At 55.2% G+C, this 17,058-nt stretch overlaps 1 protein-coding gene across 10 annotated transcripts in view; it reads left to right on the plus strand.

The window, feature by feature from the left end:
• The window catches only part of DAB2IP (DAB2 interacting protein), a 187,918-nt gene that overhangs the window by 136,736 nt on the left and 34,124 nt on the right, over positions 1-17,058 (plus strand). The window contains exon 1 of one of the 10 annotated variants that reach the window (XM_045883069.2): positions 10,764-11,002. The exons of the other annotated variants lie outside the window; for them this stretch is intronic. The gene's annotated coding sequence lies outside the window, so the exon portion shown is untranslated. Of the gene's footprint in view, positions 1-10,763; positions 11,003-17,058 lie in introns of those variants that run through there. 10 annotated transcript variants of the gene reach the window in all.

The following is a 17,058-nucleotide window of genomic DNA, read 5'->3' on the forward strand; positions in this document are numbered from 1 at the left end:
GGCTGGCAGATGGGGGTGATACAAACAGGCTGGTGGGGGGGGGGAGGAAGTGGCCAAGTGGGGAGCCTGGCTGGCCTAATGGGAGGTGGGAGGGCCTGTGAGCTGGAGGGGATGTCTGAGCAGGTGAAGAGGAGGGAGGGAGTTGGGAGGTTGCAGGCTGACAGTGTATTTTAACCTTCCTCCCCCTCCCCCAATCACAAAACAAGGTGAGTAGGGAGCACAGAGACGGACAGACAGGGAGAGAGGACAGAGGCTCTAGAATGGTGCGCACTGGCAGCTTAGACCAGAAAGACAGACTGGGGCCAGATTATTGAGGGGCCTGGAATCCCAGCTCCTACCACTAACAAGCTGTGTGACCTTGGGCAGCTTTTCCAATGTCTCTGTGCTTCAGCTTCATTTCAGTAAAATGTAGCTGTGGATACCCACAGCTTACGACTCTCTGGAGGACTCATGGAGCTAACGTGTGTAGAGTGCCTAGCACTGGGCCTGGCACGTTAGCAGGTGCCCGGACACACTTGTGGTTTGTTGGTGATGGTAAAACCACATAAGCATGGATGTGCTCACATAAATTAACAGCTGGAGTGCACCGAAACTGCTCTCCAGAGTTGGCCCTCAGTCTAGTATCAAGTTTGATTTTCACCTTCAGCAAAATACAGCAGCTTGTCTCTTCAGAAGCTCTTGTCCATGAACAGCCAGTCCCTGAGGCTGACTCTCCCACAAGGCATCTGTCTCCAGTCCTGTGCTCTGTCCTCTAGCTGAGACAGCTCTTGGGCAGGTCAGAAAGGGCCTCCAACCTCTGCACAGCCTCTAGGAAGAAGAGAGCCTTGGGCACAGGAAAGGTCCCCCCTCCCGAGGGGATGTTCCTTGACAATCTTGGGGCTGGCTCTTGCACATCAGGAAATGGGAAGGTGTTTGAGGGAGGACGGTTCTAGAGTTCTCCAGAGAGCCTGGGCCAGTTGGTGAGACATCTTCAGATCTGAAAGATGATGTCACATCTGGGCTCTCAGCTTTTGGGAGAAGACTGACCTGCAGGGTATACTTGTTCATCACACATTTATTTGAGTCCCAGGACCTGAAGGACCTGAAGAACCTGAGATGACTAGATCCTGAGGAGGGCCTGACAAGGGCGGTCAGCAGGATCCCCAGGGGAGGGGGGCAGGAGGCATGCCAGGAATTCAGGAAGAGGGAGGGGGTGATTTTGTACTTCCTGTGCCTGGGGACACTGGGAAACTGGGAAAGGCTTCCCTGAGGTGGGGGCAATTAAGTTGGGTCTGAAAAGTTGAATGAGAATTGGAAGTGGGGCGGGGTAGATCAGTGGGAGCAAATGTGTGGCCAGGAGGAAGGGCAGGGCAGGCCTGGGGCAGAGTGGAAAAGGAGAACCTGCGGCTGGTTGCTTGTGTAAATGTGAAGGAGTGTGCAGTGGGTCGGTTGGGCCTAATGATCAAGGAGGCCTGGGTCACCGGAGGTGCTGGAACCAGGCAGGAGTGACTGGATCCTGGCAGCCTCCGGAATTCCCCCAGCTATCTGTGGCCAAATCACTGTGTGCTCTGTACTTTTACATATTGTTCAAGTTGACTCTGAAAGGAGCTTACAGGAGGTTATACAGTCCTCTGAGCTAAGGCTGGAAGGGTATGGAGGAGGCAGCTTATTCAAGGTCCGGCAGCTGGTGAGTGTGGGAGCCTGACTTGGGATGTACATGTTCTGACCCCAAATACAGGCCTATTTCTTGTTTTTATTTTCATTTTATTATATATATATCTATATGTATGTATGTGTATATATACATACATGTATATATATATATTTTAAAGATTTTATTTATTTGATGGGGAGAGAGAGAGCGAGAGCCGGACCACAAGCCGGGGGAGTGGGTGAGGGAGAAGCAGGCTTCCCGAGGAGCAGGGAGCCTGTTGTGGGGCTAGATCCTAGGACCCTGGGATCATGACCTGAGCCGAAGGCAGACCCTTAACGACTGAGCCCCTCAGGCGCCCCTATTTTATTTTTTAATCGAAGTATAGTTGATGTACAATATTATATTGGTTTTAGGTGTACAACATAATGATTTGACAGTTATATACATTATGAAAAAGCTTGTTTCTTTTTAGCTTTTGATCCTCTCTTGTGGCAGCTGTCATACTGAGAAGTCCCTGTCATAGGGGCCTGTTTTGTCATAACAAAATCTTAGAACTGGGTGGACCCACCAGTGGGGTGGCTTCCTGTCTGGGGTAAATCTGGGAAGGCCTCCAGGAGAAAGGGATTGTTAGAATTAGAGAGGGAGACTGAGAGGACGGGATGGGAGCAGACGGTTGTCTGGGGTGAGGCTTAGCTACTTTCAGATGAAGCTGGGTCAACTTGTGCAAGCGACTGAGGTTCTCTGGACTTGATTTCTTCATCTGTAAAGTGGTCACAGTATTGGCCTTGCCTGTTCGTTGCCAGACTAAGCTCAAGTAGGAGGTCTGTGCGGGGTCTGCACCCTCGTGGAGGTGCTTGGGAAATGTTCTCTGTCCCTCCTTTCCGTAGCCTTGGCTGCTCTGGGAGCCAAAGGGGCTGCTTCTGCCCTAAGGTCTCTCTCTCTCTGCCTACAGCCTCACCTCTCCCTTGTTTTGAAATTTTCACCAAGACGTTGGGTAGACTCAGATGAAATCTTGGACTAGGAGCCCTCTGGGCTGTGGGTGTGGGCAGATGCAGATGTAGGGGGCGATGGAGGGGGTGTGCCTGCAGGCCTTGTTGGCCTGTGGTCAGGATCACCCGTGCCTAAATGGAGCTGAGCCCAAGTGAGGACACAGCAGGGGATGGAATGAATTACAGACTTCCCAGTTTGGGGGTTGCTCTGGGGCCAGTCAGACCTCTTCACCAGCCTTTAGTGTGCCTCAGCCAGAGTCCTGCCTGCCCGCACACATTAGGTGCCAGACAGTCTGGCACTTGATAGGAGCTCTGTTGTTTGCTGAGGGACTGGAGCAGGCTGAAACCACCATGAACTGAACTGGGGCTTGTGATGTCTCTGGATATAGAAGCCATGGAGTAGGCAGGACCACCAGGCAAAGGCTCTATTCTCCCGCCCGCCTCTCTGTCCATATTTACATGGTGGGATTGCATGCCATTATTCATTGTATCAGAAAGCTGTGCAGCAGCCAACCCAGTGCAGGCTTGTGGGTGCTGGGCCTTAGCTTGATTAACCCTTAGGGTGGTGGCTGTAGGAGGAGGTATTCCCTGCCTGCGGTAGAGGCTCAATGTGTAGCCATCTCAAGTGGAACGGAAAAGGGGTGACTCCAGGCAAAAATGTTGGGTTGATTGGGTGTGCCCTTCCCAGAGGGATTTGCGTTTCAGTGAGTATGACCTGAAGATGAATCTCTACGCCAGAGGCTGGGGTGGCACTTGGGCCCATGGGTCAGACTGGGTCTGTCTGCCCCCACAGTCTTCCCAGACCTGGGCAGTTGACCTTGCGCACCCAAGCGTCTCCTCCGTTGTGGCAGTTAATCCTACCCCTGTCCTGCTGGCCGCAGAGGAACCGGGTGGGAGAGGGAACTTGAAGCCAGGACTGCTGCCGGGAGCCCTGCTTCCCCACGGCGCTGGGCCCTTCTGCGCGGGTGCCTTGGGTAAGCAAATCCCCGGCTGTGCCTGTACCTCCGCCTCTGTTCACATTTTAAAAATGTTTGGAAGTGCGGGGTGGCAGGGGAGTGGGGAAGCTCCGGGCTGCTGCTCCGACCCGAGGAACCCGGGTGTGGCCTCCGGGCGGCGGGGCTGGCTGGGGCTGGCCGGCGCTGGCCGGAGCGCGGCGGCCCGGCGGGAGCGGAAAGCGGCTGCAGCTGCGGACAGCTGGGCGCGCGGACCGGCCCCGCCGCGGGGCCTGGGAAGGGCGGGAAGTGCGGCTCCCAGTGGGCGGGCTCCCGGGCGGGCGGCTGGGGGCGGGGCCGGCCGCTTCCGGCCTGGGGGAGCGGGGCGTGGCGCCGCCCGGAGGAATGCGCGGAGAGCGGCTGGCCCAGGGGCGCTTTGGCGCGCCCTGCGAGTCGCCCCGCTCGGCGTGCAGAGCTGTGGCTGGGCTGTCACAGACCAGCCAGAAAGGTACCAAAAGATACTCATTCAGCACGTGCTAGACACTGGTCCGAGGTGTTTCGGGCTTACCAGGGTGAACTGTTGCCTCTCTTCTCACAGACCTGACTTTCTTACTGTGGGAGGAAGAGGGGGGCCGAACAAGATGATTTCAGATCAGGGCTATGAGGAAAATGAAGCCGGGGGATAACTTGGGGGTTGGGGTGGAAGTTACTCCTTTAGCTGGAGTGGCCAGGGACGGCCTCTCCCAGGACACTTGATACGAGACTTGATATGAGACCAGAATGAGGCAAAACCAGCCTTGCCTCGGGCCAGGGCAGCACAGAGGGAATAGCAAGTGCAAAGGCCCAGAGGCGGGACTGGGGCAAGATGTGACCCTGGGCGGAATCAGCACTTTATGGGAGGAGCCTGCAATGGGCCTCTCTGGCTGAGGTTCCTCCAGCTTCCTGGACCCAGAGCTTGGCGCCAGGTCTGCACCCTGCCCAGGTGCTCTGGGAGGAAGACTTGCCTGTGGCTGGAAGCAACTGTTGGTTTTCAGGAGTCTTTCTAGACTTCTTGGAGGTTGTGCCGTGTGGTTACCTGTATGGAAGACTGTAATTTTCCACTTGTTCCCTGGAGGACCCGGAAATCTCTAGATGTTGTCACCGCTGTGTTTTTTTTAAGTCATTTTTGAAATTTCAACTTGGAAGACAGATTCAGCATGTGCTTTGCGGGAAGGGGAAGCGTGCCGGAAGACACCTCTTAGATGCGGGCCGAGCTGAGAGGCCCCCTGATCTGGCTGGGAGAGGCACTTGGCTGCACACCGTTCTCAGGAATGGGCCTCTGTGGCCTCGGACTCCTTGGTGACAACCTTGGCAAGATTCTGGGCCGGGCCAGAGCACCCACTCTGTGGAGACACGGCCATCCTCGCAAACCAGATCTGCTTCCCAGGCACCTAGTGCCCAGACCTGGGTCATTTGAGAGGCCTGCGATTCCACTGCCAAGGTCTGTGGGGGGCTCCATGGGAGCAAAGGGGCACAGGAAACTCCCTCCCTGGTGGGTGGGCATGGATCCAGCTGGAGGGTGTGGGGCTATGTCTCCAAGGAGGCCCAGCCCTGAGACATCCCCATCGCCCCCCCACTTCCCCCTCCTCCCCCTCCTCGGTCCAAGGCCCCCTTGGTGTGCTGAGGAGGTCTACAACAGCAACCCTTTCTTTTATCTGTTATTGGCCCACGGGGACTGAATGGGAGGCCTCCTCAGGGTCTTGGGAAGAGTGAAGATGGGGCTGGGGTTGCTAGCCTGGCTCCTCTTTCCTGGGAATCAGGCACTCTTCTGAGGGAGCATCAAGTCTGGGTGGCAGGGTGGAGAGAGGCCCAGAAGCACAGGACCAAGGTGGCCAAAGCAGGCAAGACTAAAGTGCCTGGAAGGTAATCTAGGCCCAGGGAACTGGCAGGGTTGGCAAGGCTGTGAGAAGGGGGCTTTGACCCCAAGCTGCCCAGTGAGGAGCCAGTGAGGGCCCCAGGCTGTTGTTCCCTTAGCCTGCGGCTCCCAGCCCAGGTGAGGAAAAGGGCAGAGCACAGCCTCTTGGAGACATTTAAATAATCCTAGCCTGTCTCTCTGGCAGTGAGTGTTGCAGGAGAGAAGCTTTACTCCTAAAACTTTTATTGATCCAGACACTAATAAAAAGTAAAGGGTTTTTTGGAGCAAGGTTTTTTTTTCCTTTTTTCCTACTGGAGCAAAGAACATCAGAGCCCTAAAACACAAATCTTTTCCTTCCTCTCCCTAGATTTGGGGCTGGGGGTGGGGTTTGGCCTTGTTCAGATTTTACCTCTTCAAGAAGTCTTCCCTGACTGCGCAGGCCTGTAATCATCCTTTGTTTTCCAGCAGTTCACCGAAGCTGCACTTGTGCATCTGGTCTGTTCCCCAGAAGGGTCAAGGGTAGAGGTTACAGAAGCCTGAGACCCCGAGGGCAGTGAAGGGCATCTGCCCTAGGAGATAGTGAAGGCTTGCCTTTTGACTTCTTAGGCTTTCTGGGTTTGGTTCTTTTGCTGCCTTGTTCTTCATTTCATAAATACTTCCTGAGCTCAAACACCCTGCCAGAGCCTCCCTTAGGATGCAGAAATAGAAGACTCGGTGGTGCCCTTGTAGAGCTTACCTTCTGTCAGGAGAGACAGATGATCATAAATAAGCGGAAAAACAAAGTAATTCCAGATTGTGAAATTGCCCTACTGAAACGTAAGTCAGGGATGTTCGGCACCTTGTTTCCCAGTGCCTAAAATAGTGCCTGGCACATAGTTTGCACTAAATAAATATTTGCTGGCTGAATGAGCCAAACACTATGAAGGAAACAAGTGTCTCAGTGGGGAGTAATGGGGTGGGGCAGGACCTGTGACAGACGGGGCCATCCATCTGGAATAACTGAGCTCCAGAAGGTGGCCTGTCCCCGAGGTCTTCCCCTACGGCAGTGGAAGGAGAACTCCCACCGAGGCAAGCAGCAGCCAGTACAAAGTCCTCAAGGTGGGAAAACAGAGGCTGCAAGTGGGGGGGGTTGGGTTTGGTGGATGAGGTCAGAGGTAGGCACCTGCCTACTTCTTCCACTTGGGGAGGAGTGTGGATTTATTCAGAGTGTGTAGGGAGTACTGGAAGAGTTTCTCACCCCAGCATTAAATAATCCGATTTGCATTTCTAAATCGTCCCTCTGGCTCCCTGGTAGGGGTGGGGGTGAGGCTGCAGGCTGGGTCAGGGAAGGGAGACTTTAGAGGTAGTAACAGCAGGATTTGCTGATGGATTGGATTCTGAAGGCCAGGGAAAGGGGGGGTTCCTGGCTCCTGAGTCTTCACTTTGGACATTTCGCGCTGAGGTTCTATGAGGAGTTCAAGAGAAGATGTCAGCCCTGCATGTCATGTGTGAGTCTGGAGCTCAGAGGAGGGGAGGGCTGAGGGGCCCTTGAGCACACTGGAGTGGATGAAAGCAAAGGAGCAGATGAGATCACCAAAGCAAGGTGTTCTACTGAAGGGGAGTGCCCCCAAGTTAGAGCCTGAGCAACTCCATGCCCCACCCCCCAAGGGAAGGGGATGAGGTAGCAGGAAAGGAGATGGGAGAACCTCAGGTGGTGACAGGGATGGGGGAGGAACACCAAAGGGTCTGGTGGCCTGGGTTTCAGGGAGGGCATGGGCTGTCCTCTGTCAGTAAAGAGAGGATGGAAACTGTGGTTGACCTTGGCCCCATGAAGGCCCTTGGGGGCCATGGGGAGAACCGCTGGGGTCAGGACAGGTGTGTTGGATAGAAGAGGAGGAGAAGGTGGTGTCAGGGAAGGGCAGGAAGAACCAGCCAATGCGGGAAGCAGGGGAGGATCAAGTGAGAGCTCAGACCCTCTCTCTTTGTTGGGTTTACCAGTGGCTTGCCCATTGGTCTCAACCCTGCGTACCCCTCCGAATCCTCTAAGCAGAATCCTTGGAGGCTGATGCAGAGGGCTGGAGGGGCCCCCTAACATGCTCTTGAACAGCTCTCTGGGCTCTTCTTTCTCCCTTTCTCAGCAGAACTTGCTAACTGCCCTGTAGTGGTGCACTTTTTTCTGGTTCATGGGACCACCTGACCCTGTTCTTCCCCATCTCCCTATTTGGTCTCTCTCTGGGTCCAAGGCCCCTAGAGAAGAGCACTGTGGAGCTGGGTTTACTTGGAGGGTCTTTCTGTCTTTCCCAGAGCATGGCTAGACTTCATTTTCACTGATTTTTGCTCTGGAAGGCTCCTTTGTGTGTTTGGCATCCAGAGAAGTTTGAGGTCTTTTTCAGGGTATTTTGGTGGCCAGAACCTTGACCTCCCCCAAGGCTTGGCTGGCTGTGCGGGGAGTTTAGAATGTGTTTTGCTTCGGGGAGGGACAGTGTAGGGCAGTGTAGTGTTGGAGACAACCTAAATTCTAATGGTCCTCAAGTGGGTTCTCAGTGTCTGTCAAATGAATGACACTCAGATATTTGCGTCTTTGGGCTCCCAGGTTGTTGCGTTAAATGCTTCCTCTGCAGCTGGTTAACCAGTGTATTCACATCTGTTATCTGCAGGGGTAGAGTATTTCCTCATTTTATACCTAAAGAAACCAAGGCCTGGGAAAGTGAAAGGTCTTGCCCAGAGGTTCCAGTTGCTAAGTAACACCACCAGGATCACATACCAGGCTTGCAGACCCCTCAGTGAGGCCACCCTTACTGACTAACCCTGGGGGTGAGGAGGTGGTGGTAGGGTGCAGGGCGTCCAGGCTCCCCCCTCCCCTTAGGAGCCGTGGTCATTTGCTCTGCCAGAGCTATAGGGATTCCTCCCGACCACCTGTTTCCTCTGGCACTCCATACCCTCTTCCCTGAGCACACACATACCAGTGGCTGTAGGCTCCAGGAAGATAGAATGAGGCAGGCCTTGAACCTGGTCAAGCCTTGGGGGGCCCCCAGCTTCTGGGAGGCTGTTTGTGTAGCAGGTATGGGGTGGTTTGTGTGGCTGTTGCCAAACTCCCCACAGGAAAGCCAGCTTGGCTGCACAACATCCCATGAGAGACACCTGAGCAGGAGAGGGCCTGCCCCTCACTGAGGAGTAGGGAGACTGAGGAGACTCAGAGACGACAGGGGTGGGGCTGGGTTGCCCCTAGAGGGGTGACCATGAAGTTTTGTGCTTCCTCCCAGTAGGCCAGGTGGCTTTGCACTCTTTCTTCCCTCCTCCTACCCAGCAGACCCCAGTTAGCCTGGGGGCGGTGCAGGGCAGAGGTAGGCTGGGATTTGGGCCACAGCCCAGCCGGTCCCCATCCCCCATCCATCTCCACAGCTTTCTGGCCTGGAGGGCTTCTTGGGGAGGGCAGGCACCTGGGAAGAGCTACAGAGTGGTCTTAGTGGTAGTCCCTGAGGATTCTAATTGGATCCCCCCTCTTTACAGGAGGACTCTGTGGACCTGGAGGTCTGCAGCCCTGCAGGAGTGGGGTACTTGACACTCAGGCCCTGAGTGTCAAGAAAGAACTTGACACTTCAGGCACTCACTATGTGCCAGACACAGCACTTAGCACTTCCTAGCACTGCCCAGGATCGCTCACAACCCTCCACAGACGTGCGTCCCCAGACCCCCTCTCACAGGTAAGGAAGCCAGGCTTCTGGCTCCCACCTGCTCCCTCCGGAGGCCTGCTTGCCCCATCCTGACCCTCAGGCCCCGCCTGTTCCATACCCACTAGCTTCTTTCCTTCATAGGGAAAATGTAGAGGGTAGATGGGGACTCACTACCAGAGAAAGAAGTGACTTGCTCAGGGTCACTACTCAGGAGCTGGTTTCCCACTTCGTGTCTCCCATCGTATCATGGGGGCAGCCTCCTTCAACCTAGCTCATCTGGCTGCTCTTTAATAAGTGCTCACTCTGAGCCAGGCCTTGTGCTGTAACTCATCAATTTCTCATAGCAACCCTGTTGTGAAGTTATTAAGTACTGTTATTGCCCATTTTACAGAGAGGTGGCTTGTCCATGAACACCTAGGTTGCAAGTGACACAGCCCAGATTTGAACTCAGTCTGTTCTTAACCAGCAGCCTACCCAGCTTCAAACTTATTTGATTGCCGGGCTCCCTAGGATCAGAAACAGAAACAAAATGGTCAGTCCTTGAAGGACCTGGCCCTCGCAGAGTTAGGCCTGAGGGCTCTGCCTGGCCTTGGCCATTCTCGTGGAGAATGGCCAGACAGCACCTCCAACGGACCCAGCCGCTCCGTATGCCAGGAAATGGTCCGCCTCTCTTGGAGGGCTTGTTAGACCGGGTACCGAGGTCTAGGCCATTAAGTCTCTCCTTTCCTCACCCCTGCCCACTCCTCTTCTAGCAGCTGGGCAGACCCTGCCCACCCTTGGAGCCTGCGGGCCTCAGGAGAGCCCCCAGCCCTGCAGCCCTGCCTCGTCCTTTCTCATGGACAGTGGAAGGGCCTCAGCCAGCTTGCCTGAGCCCTGGGCTTGGAAGGACGGCTCTCCTTACCTGTCCCTTCCTCTGGCCATACAGCCTTTCCAGAAAGGGATGAGGGCCTGAGTGTCAAGTACCCCACTCCTGCAGGGCTGCAGACCTGCCTCTTCTCCCTCCTTCACCTTCTCCTCTCTCCTTTTCCTATATCTCACCCTTACTTAGTGTTTGTCTATCTCCTGCTGTGTTATTTCCAGGCCTGATTTCCAGTGTTTTCATCTATAAGAAGGGGGAAACAATAGAAGGGACCTCACAGGGTTTTGAGGCCCAAACTGAAAGCCTAGTGGTTGGGCATCTGCAACAAGTGAGTCCCCATCTACCCTCTACATTTTCTCCATGAAGGAAAGAAGCTAGTGGGTATGGAACAGGCGGGGCCTGAGGGTCAGGGTGGGGCAAGCCGGCCTCCTGAGGGAGCAAGTGGGAGCCAGAAGCCTGGCTTCCTTACCTGTGAGAGGGGGTCTAGGGACGCGCGTCTGTGGAGGGTTGTGAGCGATCCTGGGCAGTGCTAGGAAGTGCTAAGCGCTGTGTCTGGCACATAGTGAGCGCCTAAAAGTGGCTGTGGTTCCTGCTTTTGATTCTTCAGATGTAGCTGCTTTTAGGGGTTTTGGGGGTTCTTTAGGTGAAATTTGGATTTTAGCATTGTGCATTTTGTCTAGATCTTCCTGAGAAGCCCAAGCCCTCCATTCTGATCATGACTTTGGGGGAGTTTTTTTGGGTTTTGCTGTCTTGTTTCTTGTACTGAAAAAGGGATCTGTGCCTTTAAGTCCCCGGCAGCCCAGAGTGGGACACTGGCCCTTTAAAAGCACATTACAGAGAGTTGGAACTTAGCCTTTGTTTAACTAGCAGTGATTAGTCCCAGCGGACAGGGCTGGAGTGCTATGTCTAGGACCGGAGTGCAGTCGGACTGGCTGGGCCCAGTGGGGGACAGCGGGCAGACCGGTGGCTGGCCTGGCCCCTTGGTTTCCCTGGCCTGGTGATCCTGGTGGCCTGGGGATCCTGGTGGCCGTGCTGAGGGATGGTAAGTGGCCTGATTGTTCTGATCTGCCTGAGCAGAGGCTGGAGTGTGGGCAGCTGCCGGCCCCAGGGCCCCTGACCAGCCTCCTGGGCCCAGGGAGACCCATGTGAGATGGGTGGGAGCAGGCTGGTAGAGAGGGGTTGTCACAGGTACTCAGTCTTGGGAGGGACTCCGTTGTTCTCCAGAGATGGTGTCTCTGCAGACATCTACTGCCCGCCCAGAATGTGGAAACAGATTAGCCCCGCCAAAAAGCGAAAAACTGAGAAGCATTGCTCCTGGTTTTAGTTTTTAAAGAGAGGAAATTCAGCGTCCGGTGCTCCTTTCCACAGCCAAGCCTCCATGGCCTACGCCTTTGAGAACCGGGAAATGCTAGGAATGGCCGAAAAGTTTTCTGAGCGGAGGATCTTGGCCTTTGCTCGGAGTCGCCCAACCCTGGGCTGGACTGGGTGGGGCCGCGCTGGGGTTTGGGGGCCATGTCATCTTCACCCCAGCTCCCCAACCTCCCAGCAGTCCTCTTTTATACTCCCCCCCCCCCACCCCTCCCTGCCTGTGTCCGTGGGCCTGCAGGCTGCGGGCAGTGGAAGACCAGGAAGGCTGCCCTGGGCCTGGAGTGTGTTCTGCTCCAGCGTACGTATCTGAAACCGTGTTAGGAGCCGTGTCCCTGTGATGTGGCAGTCTTTCCTGGGGAAGTACCTCTGTCTCCGGAGAAGGCGGGGATCTGGCTTGTTAACACACTATCTGGTGGAGGCTAGTGAGGAATAAATGAGCCAGCGCTGTGAAGTGCCAAGTACCGTGCCAGGCTTGTTCCAGCGTTGGTCCCAGCCACCCTCACTACTGTTTCTGGGGGGCTGGTGGTGGATCTCACTCCTACCAGCAAGATGTCCTTCTCACCATTTCCCAGACGGGGGACACAAATCTACGCAGGGTCACACCGGAGGGGACAAAGGCAGGGTTCGGTGTACAGTTCAGGTGACCCAGAATTTCTGTAAGCTCTTCGAAAGTTGGTGCATGTGATCACGTGATTTCTGTAGTTTTGGTGAAAGCCTGACGCTTTGACAAGCAGTGAAGATAGTTTGGAGCTGGAGCCCAAATGCCAGGCCTCTAGCCCCGCCCTGGTACCTGGGAACGGTGACCTTGGGCAAGCTGCTGGACCTCTCCTCACCTCCACTCCCCAGTGTTTGAGGGGGTGGGGTGCATGGGTCAAGCCCTGGAGGGAGTTGTCAGTTTTGCTGGGGCACATGTCATGGAGGTGGGGGTCTTTGAGCCAGGATTCATGGATAAAGCGGACTTAGCGGCTGGGAGTGTTCAAGCTTCGGTGGGCAGCCCAGTGCTGCGGGGTTGGGACACACCTTGGATGCTCTGTATGGCGTATGTGGCGTTACTGGTTGGACTCCCATGGGCCAGGGGGCAAATGACAGATTGGGCTAGCTTATCCTAGAGTCAGCGAGTGTGGGGGGTGAGAGGGAAACATGGTGAGCTCTCGGGATCTGGCACACTGTCTGGCCTTGGGAAGCCCCTTGAGGTCTCGAGCCTCAGTTTCCTTAACTGTAGTCATGTGGCTGGGCTTTATGAGCGTCAGAAGCCCACATTTTGTGGACCCATTGCACTTCCCAGGTGTGAGGTGTCATGGCTGAGGCAGGCACTGTAGATGGCCCTGGTGCGTGGTCACTAGGAGCAGGAGAAACTCAGCAGCTGCACCCCACTTTTCTTGGATATCTTGAATTCCTGCCTTTGTTGGTGGCCTGGGCACCTGTGGCTCACTGGCGGCCACCTCTTCTGCTCTTTTGCTGCTGTTGAATGACCCAGGCCGATTCCCGCTAGTTACAGTCTGGGAAGCAGAGCTCTGATGTCCCACTGAGACCCCCAGACACCAGACATGGGGAGGAATAGGCAGCGCGGGTCCCAAAGCCCCCGGGCTCAGTGTCGGCATATTGGAAGTACTTAGTAGTTCTATACTGGGGCGCTGGATTAACTCAAACCAGGAGGGGGGCATAATGAGGTTCCTAAGCATAAGGAACCTCCAGCAGGCTCTGGCAGGAGGTAAGGGCAGCCCATTTGTCCGGTGAAGAAGCCAAGGTACAGGGGAGGCCGACTTGAGATTTCTGCTCTCTTGGCCCAGTGCCTATTCCCATCTTTGACTCTTGTCTCCCTAAGACCACAAAGCCCCTCTGTCCCAAATAGTGGCTGGAATTAAAAAGACAGCAGGGCTGGAGATGAGCATTAGGGCTGGATATGAGCATTGGGGCTGGAAACCTAGGGTGCCGTGTTTGTTCCCAGTTGTGTCTGCCCATCTCTCCTCAAATGGGGGCTTGAGGTGTCTACTTAAAATGGCAGCACTCTCGATCCTGCTGTTGGGGGTGGTAGGTGGAGTGGCTAAGATTCTCTGGGGTCAGATGGCAGAGAGGCTCTTCAAGAGCCCATGTACAGGGAGGGCCGGGCAGGCCCTGCGTGCTGGGCAGAGTGAGAGGCATCTTGGGAATATCTGTGTGCCCAGGGAGAAGCCAGGAACATCCAGAGAAGTGCTGCTGGGGCGGGAAGGGGCAGAGTGTTTGCGCAAAGGCAGAACCAGGGCTGATCATAGGGCTCTCACTTCATGTCAGGGCTGGTGTCATCCCCATTTTACAGATGAAAAAAACAGAGACATGTGGGTTAATTAATGTGAGGAAAGTCCCAGAGTTTTATTTTCACGTGTGTTTGTTTTTAAGGAAGGAGACCTCTCCACATTGACCAGTTATCAACCAGCGTGGTGCCAGGAGCTGGGGCTGTGTTGACAAGTGGCTGGTCCTCCGCTGAGGCAGGAAGCTTGGTGCCCAGGGATGGGGAAGGAGAGTCCACACATCGCTTTGTCACCCTAACGTGAACAACCTGCACAGAACAGAAGGCTACATGGCACGGCCTTCGGGTATTAGGAGGGGAGAAGGTGCTGCTTCTGCCCCCACCCTCACATTTCTTGGAGAGGCCACCTGAGCCTAGGAGGGCTTCCTGGAGGTGAAGAGCTGGGAGGAATTAGATTAGCCAGAGGGGAAAGTGGCTTCCTTGGGGGATGGAAGTCCTTGGTTTTTGGTTCGTTTATTTTTTTATTTCATCATCTTTCACCCTGCTTGGGTCATGAGTCCCCAGGGCCTGAGGCAGCTGTTGGAGGTATTTATGGTTGCTGCCCCCAGGGGGTGGCGGGGTTGCTGGGGAACCAGTCAGAAACCAGTCCCACATGCGGTGGTGTCATCTGTGAGACCAAGGGGATGGATGGGTACGTTCACATATGTGAGGAGAAGGCACAGACTGAGCTTGCAGGGAGGGAACACCTCGGTCAGGGCCTTGAACCATTCTCTAGAGTTGTCCAAGTGGAGAAGGTGGGAAGGGCTTTCGGCAGAGAGCAGCATGTGTGCAGTGGGGTGCCCTCTGGGTCCTGGGGGACCTGTAGTGTCAGGGTTGGGGGCAGTGCTCCTGGGGCTGGGAGTGGGGGGCTTTACTGGGGGAGGCTGAGGGGGGCTTAAGTTTGGGGGTGTCACCCTCCTTAATCTTTCTGAGTGCCCTGGCCAGGCTCTTGGCTCTTTCTTCTGGGGAGCAGGGAGGGGGCCGGAGAGCTGTCCCCACTCAGAAGCAGGAGGGGCACTTGGCTCTCAGCTCACTTTCGATTTGCCCAGATCTCATCCTATTCAATGAGTGTTCCTCAGATTCTCTTCTTTTAAAATTCTCTTCTTTTAAAATTCAGGACACTTTGCTGTTCTACTGAGGTTTATGAATGTTTAAAAACTGCTTTGCGGTCCCCAAAGTAATTTGACAAGTCTGACAGCTATTGATTAAAAACCCGAGATTATTCAGGCTGCAGGATGACTTGGGGGATTAGATGGAAAGTTTTTTGTTTCTTCTCACTCTGCGTGCCCCTTGCCCCCCAACCCCCCAAAAAGAAATAAGAGGTGGGGATGTAAATGTGTTCCTGAATATTTTCTGAAAGCTCTGTTAGGCAGCGGAATCACACTGGGAAGGGTGGGGATGGGGGATGGTCAGGATGCTGAGGGGACCACAACCAGCACCCCTCACATCCCTGGTCTCGGCCCTGGCTCTGAGGCCCATCACCGACAGGCAGCAATGAGGTGTCACTGTGAAGGCAGCGGAGGTGTGGCGGCGGTGGGAGGCGTTGTGCTGTTTTGTGTCTGGTCCCTTACGTTCTTGGGTTGTTGACATGTTGGGCTTCTGTGGCACTCTTCCAAGTAGCCCAGCAGGTGAGGAGCTGCATCCTAGAGGGAGGAGGGAGCTTGTTTGGGTCCGAGACCCAGCAAGTCTGTGGGTCCGAGGGAAGCGGGGGGCAGGGTCACAGGCAGATTAAGGGTTGCCCAGGACAGGAGCCCTCCTGGCCAGGTTTCTTGTCTCCCTCTCGGTGAGGGCCCCCAGGCCTGGCCCAGTGTGAGCTGAGGGTGATGAGGGCCAGCCACTCCGTTCTCCCAGCCTGTTTCCTCTGGCATCTTAAAGCTTCCTTCATCAAATCCTTCAGATTAACTAGGGTGTGTAGGGGAAAGGTTGCCCCATGAGATGGGGCTCTCCGGACCTATTTGAGTTCGTGCTCCCCCTTTCTGCTAGGGTGATGCTGCCTTTTATGTGGGGCTGTTGGGAGAAGGCCGTGCTATGATGTGTGCACCTTGGTAGGAATACCTGTCATGCAGCTGGGCACACAGTAGGTCCTTAGTAAGTGGCTGTTAAGTCCAGGTGGCCACAGTGTCGATCATTATGCCCCAGCATATATGGGGCACTTCCTTTTTTTTTTTTTTATCTTTTTGAAACGTAAGTATACATTAATTTATTTTCAAGAATATATTTATATTTTTAAAAACAGGACACATATATGTCTAAGCAGCATGGCTGGCACAGACCAAACCCATGCCGGTAAGCCGAGGCCTGGCTTATGGGGCACTTCCTAGGAGTCTGGCCTTGGCTTGCGCTGTAGCCATGGCACGTGATAAGCCATCCCACCCTCCTGTTGTAGTTGCCAGGGTGTGGACCCTCCTTTGCCAGCTCGGCCCTGCAGTGTGGAGGGGAAGCACAGACTCCCAGGGGTAGGGTGAAGGCTGGAGACTGGGTACCGCCCAGCCCAGGGCTCAGTGTGTGTATGGAGATGGGGTCACACTTTCCAGTGGCTGCTAGGACCTGCCCCCTTGCCTTGGATGAGAGAATCCTGGGCCGAGAGGGACGGTGCCTCCAGGCCCTGTCATCCCAGGAAGCCTTCCCAGGCAGGGCAGCCAGCCTCCCTGCCTTTTAAGGACAGGCTCTGACTCCCCTGGGCCCTGGGAGCCACTAGGCAGCTCATTCTTTTCCCCTCCCCTGGGACCGCAGCTGGGCCAGAAGTGAGCACTGGCCTTCTCGGCAGCGGGTTCCCAGGCCAGCAGGGCAAGGCTGGGCCTGGGGAGAGATGGCTCTGCTGGATGTTCTGGGTGGGGCGCTGCCCTGTTTGTGTCCTGCCACTCACTTCCCAGGACAGTGGCGCTCTCACCCTGACTGTGCCCAGTTCTGGAGGGCAGAGGTTTCCAGCACAGCTATCTGGATCGCCTGGCTGTGACAGACAGAAGTGAGCTTGGCATGTTCTGACCTGACTCCAGAGTCCACCGGTCCTGCCAACCCTCAGGTGGGCACCTCCTCCATTGAGACCAACCTTGTCCAGGATTTCTGCCCCTTCCGGGCCTGGCTGTGGCATGGGCAGGGGCAGTGGACCACACAAGCATGAGTGGGAGGTTGGGTCAGGGGACGCTGTGCTCAGGAGTCACAGGCAGAGGGCCTAAAGTGGCCCCTCGAGGGGTCTGCTGACCACCCCTTCCTTTCATTCAGGAAATTAAGGACCTTTTTTTTGAGGCATCCCAGAGCATTTGGGTAGATGTAGTTTGTCCCCATTTTATAGATGGGGAAAACTGAGGCATGGAGAAAGTGAGAGACTGGAGTGGTCAGAGGAAAGGAACAGAAAATGGCCTGGGAAGCCCTTATCTCATCACCCCAAATGTCAGGAGCGTCACCCACCATGGAAACATCAGCCTTCAGACATGTAGTTCCTGCGTTGGCCGTGCTCACAGCTG

The sequence above is a fragment of the Mirounga angustirostris genome, unplaced genomic scaffold, assembly GCF_029215605.1.
Source record: "Mirounga angustirostris isolate CCGP_5_RB_7025 unplaced genomic scaffold, mMirAng1.0.hap1 SCAF_15, whole genome shotgun sequence".
NCBI lineage: Eukaryota > Metazoa > Chordata > Mammalia > Carnivora > Phocidae > Mirounga > Mirounga angustirostris.